Raw genomic sequence first — 12,466 nt, 5'->3', positions numbered from 1 at the left:
ACGACGAGACAGAAAATTCGGACAACCCTGATGTGTTTCGTGGACTCATAAATTTTAGTGTAGATCTTGACGACATTTTAAAAGAACATCTAGCCACATTGGTATGACCGGGATTTTCTGTGATTGTACCGGGAATTAGCTGTATGGTCCCGGATTTCGGATTTGCACGTATAACTCCCGGAATATAATATAATGTACATATATATAAAAAAAGATAAAGAAAAAATCATAACACGCCGAGGAAAATTAAAATTCGTTGAATCGTTGGTAAATTTCACAAACGATTTTTTTGTTTATAAACAATATTCAATAATTTAATAAAATATATTTAGTTTATTCCAATTTATTATACCATCAGTAGGTAATTCGTAAATGGATATTTCAAAAAGGTATCAATTTCAAAAATCATTCTTGTGAAAATCTGTATTTTTTTTATAAATTCATTGTTCCTTGAAATTCAGAAGTGCCAGGAAAACGCGTGACCTTGAAAATTTTAAAATTTTTCGCCTGCGGCGCCGTTTAGAGACTCCGGGCACTTAATATCCCGGAATTCAATTCAACAAATGTAACAACCCTAAGCAGAACACATTCAATCAATGTTCACGCGCCGCCACTGGACCTAGAGATAAATACCTGAGATACTGAGTACTTTTATTCACACCTACGAACCTCAAGTGCTAAACATTACAATATATCCAAATCGCATAGACGGGCAAAAAAGAGGTAGTTCTTAATTTGTTAAACAGAAAACATTGTGCACACAAGTAAAGTTTGGTTATTACGACCTCGCTCGTGACCGACTGCATATTGCGACATACATCCATCATAAATCTGTCTTCATATAGAGTCTATATGAAGGCAGACAATGACAATGTATATTTTTCACTCCACTTATAATAATCCTGGTTATTATGTACTACTGCTTACAGCAAACTTAATTTTGAATCTATAGGCTATTTTCGAATGAAGTGGGACTGAGAATCGACTGAAATTTTATCAAAAAAAAAATCGTAATTCGCGATGATGAACAGATATTCAAATTTTAAGGAACAATGGTTAACGACCAAATATTTTATAAAATCATAACTTAGACATTTTTAGACAAAAATACATTTAATGAAGTTAAAAAGGTTTCAATTGAAACAACAAAACCTTGCAGTTCCATTAACATTCCAATAACTTTTTTTTCTGTAACCAAGGTATGACAAGGAGAAGGATCAGCTAAATGGACACACTATGTACAGATGTATTCACAATTCTACTCCTTTGTTTTTCTACCTTGCTAAACATAAAAAATGGTAAACAGCAAAGTTTTAAAAAATTATCTCATAGAAATAACAATAAAAAAACAATAGAATGTTGCATTTCGGAGATTTAAACCAAACATGTGTTTTTTTTTAATGAAACCCTATAAATTCATCGTTTTTACACATTCTCATTTTTTTCTGAATAGTGTTATATTCAAGTTATATGTGTACTGCAATAATTGGATTTATTTACTGATCCTCACAATTGCAACGTAACCAGTACGAAAGTATACTTTTCCACTGTAAAACTTTCTAAATAAACCTTTAAATTATTTATCGAAAAATCATTATAAAAGGCGTTCTATAATACTAGGCGCACAAAAAAACGAGTGAACCGACCACGGAGGGGGGCCAGGATGAAACCCTTTCTAATCGCTATATTACGTTGTAACGAACAAAAAACCTTAATGACATTTTTCTGTATCGATGGTCAGTAATTCGTTATTAAAAAAAAAAACTTGCGAAAACTTAAAAAATCGATATGAAAACTGAATCTTATGGGAGAAAAAAAGTCGCCGGGATGAAAAATATATAAAATGAAAATATAACTTTCGGTGAGTAACCTCGAACAAGAAAAATTAAAAAAGCTTCAGTACAATCCAAGAAAGCATAAATTGAAAATAGCGACTTTTGGTTATTTTTCGACCTTAAATCGCTCGTAGCTCGAAAAACAACGATTTTTTCGAAAAAATCACGAGTTAAAAAGTGCTTATTTTTTGCCCAAAATACATATCGATTTTTTAAGTTTTCGCAATTTTGCAAGTTTTTTGTTCATAACAAATTACTGACCATCGATACAGAAAAATGTCATTAAGGTTTTTTATTCGCAATATAGCGATTACAAAAGGTTTCCTCCAGGCCCCCCTCCGTGGTCGGTCCACTAGTTTTTTTTATGCGTCATTTTAGTGGTGCACCGCTCGCCTATACCTTCATCCTGTTCTACATAAAGAATATATCTCGAGGCTTTTTTTGTCGTTGAAAACTGTTTCTAATGCACTATAGTCTGTTTAGAAATGAAAGAGAGTAATAAAAGCTTATTATGTATGCAAATCGTAAATAAATGTAGTACTGGTGCTTATATTCAATATTTTTATATTATGTATTTTACGTATAGATGAGGTGTACTTTTTAAAAAACTTTGTGTGATCGGACTGTACTAAATTGTAGCAGGTAGCTAAAATTTAATCCCCGACAATCCGTCTTTGTCTATGCCGCTTCAATTTCTCGGTCCATTTCTCTTATAAGTAAACAATATAAAAACAGCATTTCAAAACATGAGGCTACTTTAAGCATCATAACCGGGTTAAGAGGGTTTTTAGTAATTCAAATAAAATTATTCAATATTATTATCAAAATATTTATTTAAATTTAATGAATAGACTTTTATTCCACACAAAAATATATGTATTTTGAAAATTCAAATTATGGTGAGTAAATGTAGTGTTGTATAAATGTACAATAAAGAAAATAAAAAAGTAGGTATATTAAAATTCATCCTCTGAATATTCTGATGAATTATCTTCGTCTCCTAGATTGATAACGATAGGTTCCACAGTAACGTCAATTAAATTATCGAGTTCCCACATTTTCTCCTCTTCTTTTTGTACATGATGTATACATCTTTGCCAGTTATCTGCAGTTACTCGTTCCAAGGAATTTTTTAACAAAATTTTCACGTCACTTAATTTAAACGTCGTATTATTTCGCGCTACATCTCCTTTTACCTGCGCCCAGACTAATTCGATTGGGTTAAGTTCACAGTGATAAGGTGGTAACCGTAGTACCGTTATTTGGCGATTTGTTGCCATTTCATCGATAACATATTTTTTCTGATCTTTATTAAGATTGACAAGTGTCAAAAGTTCCTTTTTCACCATATTTGTTTCAAAAGAAATGTTTTTTCCGGATAACCATTGAATTATATCGGCTTTCCTCCAAGCAGTCGTAGGCGTCCGCTCGGTCTGCCGTGAATGGTAACTGGCATTATCCATGACAATTACAGACCCCGGAGGAATAAGATCCAACATCTGTGTAAAATACTCTTCGAAAACATCTGCGTTCATGTCTTCGTGATAGTCACCTGTATTTTTAGATTCAAATAAAAGTAAACCGCCATCTACAAAACCACTGGCACTACCTATATGTGTCACTATTAATCTTCGCCCTTTACCTGAAGGTGCCTTGAACCCTGTTGAAAGTCCATCCAAAAATGCTTGTCGAAAACTTTTTACATTTTTATCTTGCCATACTTTTGTTACAGTATATCCCTCGTTGACCCAAGTTTCGTCTAGATAATAAATATTCCTCCCTTCGTCACGGAATTTTCTAATTGATCTTAAGTAGGATCTTCGCCAACAAATAATTTCATCTTTATCGATAAGAACTGACTTCCTGTTCTGCTTTTCCCAGCAAAAATTCAACTCTCGTAAGACGGCCCATAATTTGCTTCTACTGATTTTTGGCAAATCGTTGTCCTCTGAAAGTTCACTTAAAATTTTGTTTAGCGTTGGTATTTCTTTTTTAAAATAAAATGAGTGTACTTTTCTGCGAATGACATTTTTGAAGAAATCATCTATAACGACTTTTGACCTCCCTGTAGATGATTTTGGGGGATTTACAGTATCTTGTTCATTTTTTGTTTCCTTTAAAAGTCTGTAGATAGTGGATTTTCCAATCCCTGTCATTTTTGTTAGCATTAGTGTTACCAGATAATTACCTGAAACGAAATATTACCACGCCCATGGCCGGTTCTTATCTCGGGGTTTTATTACTCTCTTTCATTTCCAAACAGACTATAGGAACAAAGCTATTGATAGGTACCAACTTCGTTCAATATTTTCTCCCTTAAGTCATATTATCAGATCATATTTTGTTTACTTTATCTTTGAGAGCCCCCACAAAACTTCTTGCAGACCATTCATTTATGAGAAACTTAATTAAAAGAAATGTTCTTCTTATTAAAAGATTTAAAGATTTGTTGAGTAAATTTAATAAGGAAAAAATATAAATTGTCGATCTCCAAACGATTAGACAGAGATTTGTCGATACTCCGAAAGTGTATGTCAGTTTGAAAATGTACCAAATCGCCAAAACTTATGTTTACAAGCATAAGTAAGTCATTTTTTTAAATTTTGTCAAATATGATACAAATACGAGGCCAACGGTATATTCACTGGTTCCATGACAATATTGGAGGGTCAGAAAATAAACCAAATTGTGTAAACTATCAAAGCAAATATATAACATGTACATCATTGTAACCAGAAACATCTCTGTACAAGCACAACATTCAATTGCTTTATTTTTTTGAAATTGCAAGGAAATTTCCTATAACTTATGTATATGTTAAAATGTTATTTCAGCACCTCTGTAGGCCTTTAAAACCGATTTGCCAATATTAAAAGCCAGAAATTAACTTAACAAATTTACTTTGGCGATTCTTTCCTCATTACATGTCGAGAGAGCGTGCGTTCATTGTGATCCTGTGCGTCGGCGAACTCTCCATCTGAAACGACTTCCCATTCCTATTGTTCATTGAACACTCCCATAAATTTTTAAATCGAACGCTGCCGTTCATTCATATTTGAAACAAGAGCGGGCAAACGATCATCTCGAGGCCGACGACACCGAATAAAAGCCATCGTGATACAATGTTGGACCCCGTTATGCGTGGATTCTAATAGGAAAAAGTAAATTAGATGCTGTAGGATCCGAGTTTACTACCTCCATTCATTTCATTGCATGGTAATGGACGCGTATTTGCCCGCGGTGGAGTTTAATGTATGACAACAACCCGGTTAATTAGATAGCTATATTCCGACACTCAATACTCAGTACACCCAACCAGTAGTTAAATCAGTGGCGGCTCTTGAAGTTCACACCAGGGAGGGCGGAAAAATTTAGATACAAAGTATTGAAAAACAAAATATATNTAATTTGTTCTGCATTACTGTATATCATTATTTGCATTTCCTTAAATGTTCAAAAAGCCAGTTTTTAAACAGAAACAGAAAGTAGGTTCAAAATTCTCTAAAAATTTTAATTACTAGAGTTTTAAGTGATTAATGTGGTTAAGAAAAATCATAAAATAATTTCTGAAACATCTGCAGGTCATCGTAATAAGTTCTACAATAATTACATTCTAAGCATTTATTTTTAAAATTTCGTAGACCTAAACATTGTACCTTCATATGAAAATAATTTCAGATAATTAAGTAAAAAAGCACGACTTTTAGCGTATTAGATACAGAGCTAGATGCTATTAAATATATTTAATTACACTTAAATACTTTTAAATGCTTGAAATACTATTTATACAGAAATACATTCAAATCTTAATAATTAGATTTAAATACAATTAAATCCCTAAAGGGTATTTACAATTACCTTTAAATACGTTTAAATACCATAAATACTTTAAATATCCAAGTATTTATAAATACGTGTACAAATTTTGTGAAGTGGCATACCCCTCGGTAGGAGCGAGCTACGCTATGGTTGCTTTTTAACAACTTTTCCTTTAAATTATGAGATTTGACAACAATGCATATCGCAATTTCCAAGTGTGCATGAGCCAGTGGCGGCTCGTGACATTAAGAATAGGTGAAGCATATTTATTGATTGACTGAAAAGAAAAAATAAGCGTCGCTGGCGAAAATTTTCAAATTTTCAAGGTCAAACGGCTTTAAATGAATCTGAACATTTTTAGTTGCATTTGAAATATTACTGAAAAACTGACATTCGTGAGAAGGATTTTCATTTAGATTTTATAAAAAATAGAAATATTAGTTCGGCTTGTGGACTTCTGCGAACATTAACGCACACCGTACATGTATGTTCCAAAGAAGCTTTATGCTTCCACACAACCACTAATACTCCGAGTACCATTCATTCCGAAACTTTCGAACGTACACGTTGTCTTTTGACTTCCCCTTTTTTCCCATATCGAGAAAATAGGGCACAGGTCTCTCGCAATTTAAAAAACCCTTTTTGTCCTGAATTTTTCATCTGGAAAATGGCGTTAAAGGCAAGCGATGGGCGATGCTGCTTCAATTTCTGCGTCACTCGTTCCCCCACGCCGTAGTTTAATCACCTATTGGCCGCCTCGTTGCCATGACAACCGCCGTAAATAACGCTACAAAGAGAAGCAGAATACAGATTGATTTCAATCTGCGTCACTTGCATATACTATACGTTGTATAGTCTGAGGTTGATGTTCGCGCTCAACGAAAGCAATGTTTTTTTAGAAGGCGTTCACCGCGCAACTATTCTGTTTATTTCTGCGTATTAAACAAACAAACACAATACATTTTCAATATAGAATTATATCTAAATTATAAAATTTATATAAAATTAAAACTAATGTTAAATTGCACAACCAAACGGAAATTTTAGGTGAGGCGGTGCGTCACTTGCGTCATCTGACGAGCCACCACTGGCATGAGCTGCCACTAACGTGCTCCATTGTTTGAGGTCACATTAGCTTGTCCAGCGGCGAGCTATGAAAATTACTAAAAATAGTTTTTAAAAAAATTCCGAAAATCAAAATTTCAGATACAGAATAAACTATTTTAATCGTAACTTTTTAACATACCATACATTCGATTTTCTGATACAAGTTAATCTATTAAGAAATAAATTTGTCAGCATATACAGTCCGCATGCTAATAGATTGAAAAAATATACGTATGTAAATTTTGTATTTACAAATGAGAAAAAAAACAGGTTAATAGTGCTACTATAGCTGCAATTATAGTAAGAAAAACCCGATAAATATGAAATACAGATTAATCCTCAGATATCGTATGTAACTACTAACTATTGTCTACAGTTCCACTCCTTAAATTCCATTCATCTTACTGTACTGTAATTAATTAATTTTTATATTTCTAAAATGGCATTTTCTGTAGATTTGTTGATATATTATCTGAATTTATGTTTGATGACATTTAAATAAATTAAGTTAAATAACCAAATGGTTACGTAGAAAGGTGGGATTGAAAATATGTTTATATCAGGGTAAAATTATTCCGTAAATCATAATGAAAATCATCAACAAAAGCAACATAACAGCAAAAGCAACAACAAAAAATAAATGATTAGCTGTGGAATATTAAAGCAACTTTGTTTATAAAATAAATCGATTAAAAAAGGAATGTAGATTCTGAATGCAAGATCGAGAATACCTTTGAGTAAAGTTTTAAAATTAGTAGGCATCATCAAAATAAGCCATCGTGGAAAATTTTAATACTAGCAGAATATACAGAAAAATACTTTTAGTTGACGAATTATTTGATGGCGCTTCTGCATCTGTATAATAAGAAAAATATTTGAATAGAACTCGAAAACTCCAGTTTGTTTAGATTATGTTTCTATTTGTAAATAAATGTGTATATTTTTAATCCAAAACCAATTTAATTAGACGCCGATTAAATTTAACAAACATAAACCGGAATTTTACTATTTACATAAAACAGTGAAACGGTTTTTTGTTATATACCTACAAAGTATAATGCCGGTGTATGGGCTTATTTGGTTTTGCTCAATCAAATGATGCATTGTTCAGAGTAAATCGTGGTAATCCGATTATGCATGCCCAATTTCGCCGGGTGTTTACACAGCATCAATTAGACAGAAATGGAAAGATAAATCGTGACCACCTTCCATCACAAAATTGGTGAAATAGAAAACAAAGTCTTTTAAGTTACTTTAAAGGTATTGCATGGGCTAATTCAAATTAATTCTAAATATTTAATATAAACTAAATTAATATTTTTCAAGTAAAATAATTTACAAGAGTTATCTAATAATACAAAATATTTAATCCTATTAAAACAACGTTATCAACTAAAATTTCTATTTGAATTACCCGGTATGTTAAAGTTAATTATACTGTTAGTACATAAATAATTTTTAATATTATCAAATGTTTTGCAAGACTAAATATTTTGTTTTCCAATCATTCCTTGCAAAACTAAAGAAATGAACTGAAATATATCCATTTCAAGGATATAACTCACTTGAAAAATTATGTAAGATACAGAGTGTCCCACTTAAGATTGTAACTTTTTTAGTTTTTGTTCGATTTAATTGAAACTGTTCTTAAAATCCCACTAACTGCAAGTTTCAATGCAATATATTATAAAAATGCTATTGTCTGCAATTTTTTTTTCAGACTGAAAAGAAAGGAAATATTTTAAACAAATACACCCCTTGTACCCAAAGGGTAGTCAGTCAAGAGGTTGAATTTATTGCTTTAGTTAGCCTAACCATAAACACAGGATAAGCTGTTAATGTTTCGAAAACTTCTTGGTTTTCGTCCTCAAAACTCTAGCAAACCTAATCAAAAAACAAAGTCATATATGATTTTCACTCAATTCAATTAGTTTTGAGAACAAAAACTGAGGAGTTAACTTGTCCCGATTTAATGTAACCATTAACAAGTACTTTATTATTGAGATATTTGTTTTTAGGCAAAACTAAAAGCCCTTAGCTATTCCGTTTTGTGCAAGGGGTTATTTACTTTTTTATTCCAGTGTGGCAGAAATGTCCAATGCCCAATGAATCAAAAAATGTAAAAAATATACTGGAAGTGACATAAAATACAAAATGGAAAAAACTGATTAATAATAATTTGTGGATCGTGAATTTTATGTGTTGTACACAAACGAGATCTGTTTAGAAAATAACCGTACTTTATTTTTTTAAACTTTATTATTAATTTTATACATTATTGGTCCTGCTTGTCTCCTTCAAAGTACTGCACTTTTTGAAATTGAAGTTTTGTACTTTGTCCTCAAATCGTTTTTTGCGTAACTAAGTACATCATTTCATTTTTATCTAAACATTCAATTGCTTCTAAGTAATTAACTTTTATAGCAGATACATAAAAAGCGATATCAAAATTATTAGTAATTTTATAAAATTGTTTGTAGTACCCACAAAGTACAATTGTTTTAGATATTTCGATTATCTTGGAATTGAATTGCTTTTTTTATAAAATGATATTTTCCAGCAAATAATTCATCGAATTCTCTCAAGAAAGGTTTCGTATATTTCAATGTTTTTATTAAATTACTTACATAATAATCAATTATAATAGTGGTAAATTTGGCTGGTTTTTATGTTATAATTTAATTGCTACTTTGTAGGAATGCTGTTAAAAATGCCACATACTTAGATGCCTAAAGTGACAATCAATATACATAAAAATAAGTGTAACCATTGTAACTACAACTACAGTAGCCAGCCCCAGTCGTACTTACATGTTCATCTACAGAATAATTCAATTCGCCGTCATCGTAAAGGACAAACCATCGTCGTTGCCATCTCTGCAAGAAAAATAAAATTATTATTAAAGCTGACAACGCCCAAAAATGTAAAGATTTTGAGCACGATAATATCAAACATTATAACCTTGATTTTTCATAACATGCATAATTCATTGAAATGAGTATAATAAACTCTCTTTATAGTACAGTGAGCGGCTAAATTATGGAACAAGTTCAATAAAACAGTAGAATTTAAAAAAGTCCGAGGCACCTGACTTTGATTGATGACAACAAACATTTTGACGTCAATTCTTCATAGTCGCTTGTGAATGATGAGGTCATTGATTTTTTTTAAATAACGACCTGCCATTTTTATTGCTAATTTGATAAAATCGTTTAATAATCAAATTGACAAAGTAACATAATTTTCGAATAGAATTTATTTAAAGAATGAATGCCAAAAATTATATTAAAATTTTTTTATGACATACCTAAGTACAGCAAAAAAATAAACATTAAATATATTATAAAGTGTATCTGTTAACCCTTGGTATGTTAAAAAAATATTGTCAATTTAACATTATTTTTTATAAAGCTTGAAAAAGTTATAGGCATTGGTCTTATGTTAGGTTTACACGCTTGCCAAGTCTCGGCAAGCGTCCACAAGCACAAGCGTGTGAACGGGGGTGTTTGGCTTGGTTTGCGTGAGCTTGGAGAAGCATGAGTGGCTGGTCGAACGAGGAAACTATATCCTTTCTGGAATATTACCAGAGTGAACCTTGTATCTGGAAGTCCAAGGATATAAACCATAAAGATAAAAAGAATGTGGCAGATGCCTGGAATCGTCTTGGCGAATCAATGCAAAAGCCAGTAAAAGAATTAAAAGCTAAAGAAGAAATATGAATGACGCCTTTTATCATCCACCATCTTCTTCGTTGGGCTTTTCATATTCTTGTTTTGTTTTGCTTGCATTTCAAATAAAAGTATGATAAACCAAACGCAATAGCCGAAACAAGTTCGGTGTCCGCCATGCTTGTCTGTCCAAATGTGAGCCTCATTTGTTCTAGTATTGGGGCTTGTGGACGCTTACCGAGACTTGGCAAGAGTGTAAACCTACCATTAATAAGCTGCGCTATCTAATGGTGTATTTACATAATCGTGTAGTTTTCGACAAGATTTATTTTTCTGACTGTATTCGGGAAAGATATTTTGAAGACAAATATTCTCAGTGTGTTCGGAAAATCTATATTCATACTTTTGTTTCTTTTATCTATACTAATCTTATTTTCTGGTAACCGATCTCGTTCTTCGTCCTTTATTTCTCCGAAATGAATTACGAAAATTATATTGATCGAAGATTTATCAATGAATATGGCTTAATATCTCCTATAACTGAGTCATGATCTGTATAGGTGCCTTCTTTTGTTCCAGTGAACTTATCTGTATGAGCCTTCGTTGTCTAATATTATGGTAATTGAATCAATTTATACGCAGTGATTACTATGACTGTCCTATATAGCGTGTCTCATTAAAAAGATTTTAAATATATTTTGAGAATACTTAGAACACTTAGATAGTCGTATATATTATATTTTGTTTTTATTTTTATTGTTTGTCAAAAGATGTCTTTTTAAAAATTATAGGTAATAATTTAAATAAAGTATGTATTTGTAAATTAGGGGAACAAATTGGGGACAGTCCACATTCCTCCTACTAGCATTATTCATTTTTTTTTTCTGTACGGCACAAAAAATGACAGCTACTAATTCGAGACATCTTTATTCTATAAAAAAATATACAAATAATGTCCAGCAGCAAGTTAATTACCAGATATTATCTCACATATATAATTATTTAAATCTATCGTTCAGAATAATCTAAAATCTAAAAAAAATAATTCTAGATAAACTATTTAGATTAAATTATTATAGTACTATTTTAATACGTCTTATTAATTTAAAAACACATTACTCTTATCGATCGGTATTTTGATTATATTTATATAGCTCTAGGAAATAGATTATCTTTTTATTCGATTTAACTGCAAAATTAATACACTTTAGTCATACTCCTTTCATAATAAAATATGAAATCTAAAAGAGAAATTGCACCGAACTTTATTTTTTTTTTAGAAAATGAAACATTTGCATTGTTAATCACATCTGCAAAATTGACTGATTAGGTCTTTATTACACCGAAATATCCCTAAACGTTTGCATGATTGTGCTGCCAAGTCTGTCTGATAAGAGTTTGAAATTTGATTTTTACGTCCAAGCATTGGTTACATATAAGCAGTGATATAAATGAAAGATCAAAAGTCTTAAATATCTCGCTTTGGCAAAGAAAATTTCATTTTAATAAATAAATGTATTCGACCATCGTTTTTCAAAAATGAAAAAAAAAAATGTTCGAAAAATTCTCTGGTATTAATGAAGCCAAATAATTTAAAAACAGATTTCTTAAACTTTCAAATCCGATTAATTACTAATTACTAATTACTAAGTAATTTCAAACATTTATATAATAATATAATAATAATATCTCTACTCCTCATTCTAACTGCGAGAATTAGCCCAGAAGTCGGAGACTTGTGCGGGAGAGTAGGCGGCATATTATTATTAAGCAGGCCGCATTTTGCGCCTAGGAACGACTTATGTTGGTAGGCCCTAACCACCATTCAGTGCAGGAATGAGGGAAACCTGGAAAACCTCATTAATTAGGGGGGTGGTCAAATGCCAACCGGTGTCAATCTCTCACATTGACCCAAGCCAACATTCTTCCACCCTACCATACTTACACAGAGGGTGCCAATCCTCCGTACAAGCATAGCTAATCTACGGTCTACCGGCCGCGGGATTCGAAACCCGGGCAGATCGACACATCGATTTA

At 31.8% G+C, this 12,466-nt stretch overlaps 1 protein-coding gene across 1 annotated transcript in view; it reads right to left on the bottom strand.

Moving 5' to 3' along the window:
* The window catches only part of LOC108909706 (protein outspread), a 173,138-nt gene that overhangs the window by 87,796 nt on the left and 72,876 nt on the right, over positions 1-12,466 (bottom strand). The window contains exon 2 of the mRNA XM_023455412.1: positions 9,572-9,637. The gene's annotated coding sequence lies outside the window, so the exon portion shown is untranslated. The remainder of the gene's footprint in view (positions 1-9,571; positions 9,638-12,466) is intronic.

Source organism: Anoplophora glabripennis, unplaced genomic scaffold (assembly GCF_000390285.2).
Source record: "Anoplophora glabripennis isolate ALB-LARVAE unplaced genomic scaffold, Agla_2.0 scaffold465, whole genome shotgun sequence".
Classification (NCBI taxonomy): Eukaryota; Metazoa; Arthropoda; class Insecta; order Coleoptera; family Cerambycidae; genus Anoplophora; species Anoplophora glabripennis.
Note: the sequence above shows the minus strand (reverse complement) of the source record. Positions and strands in the feature narration are given on the sequence as shown.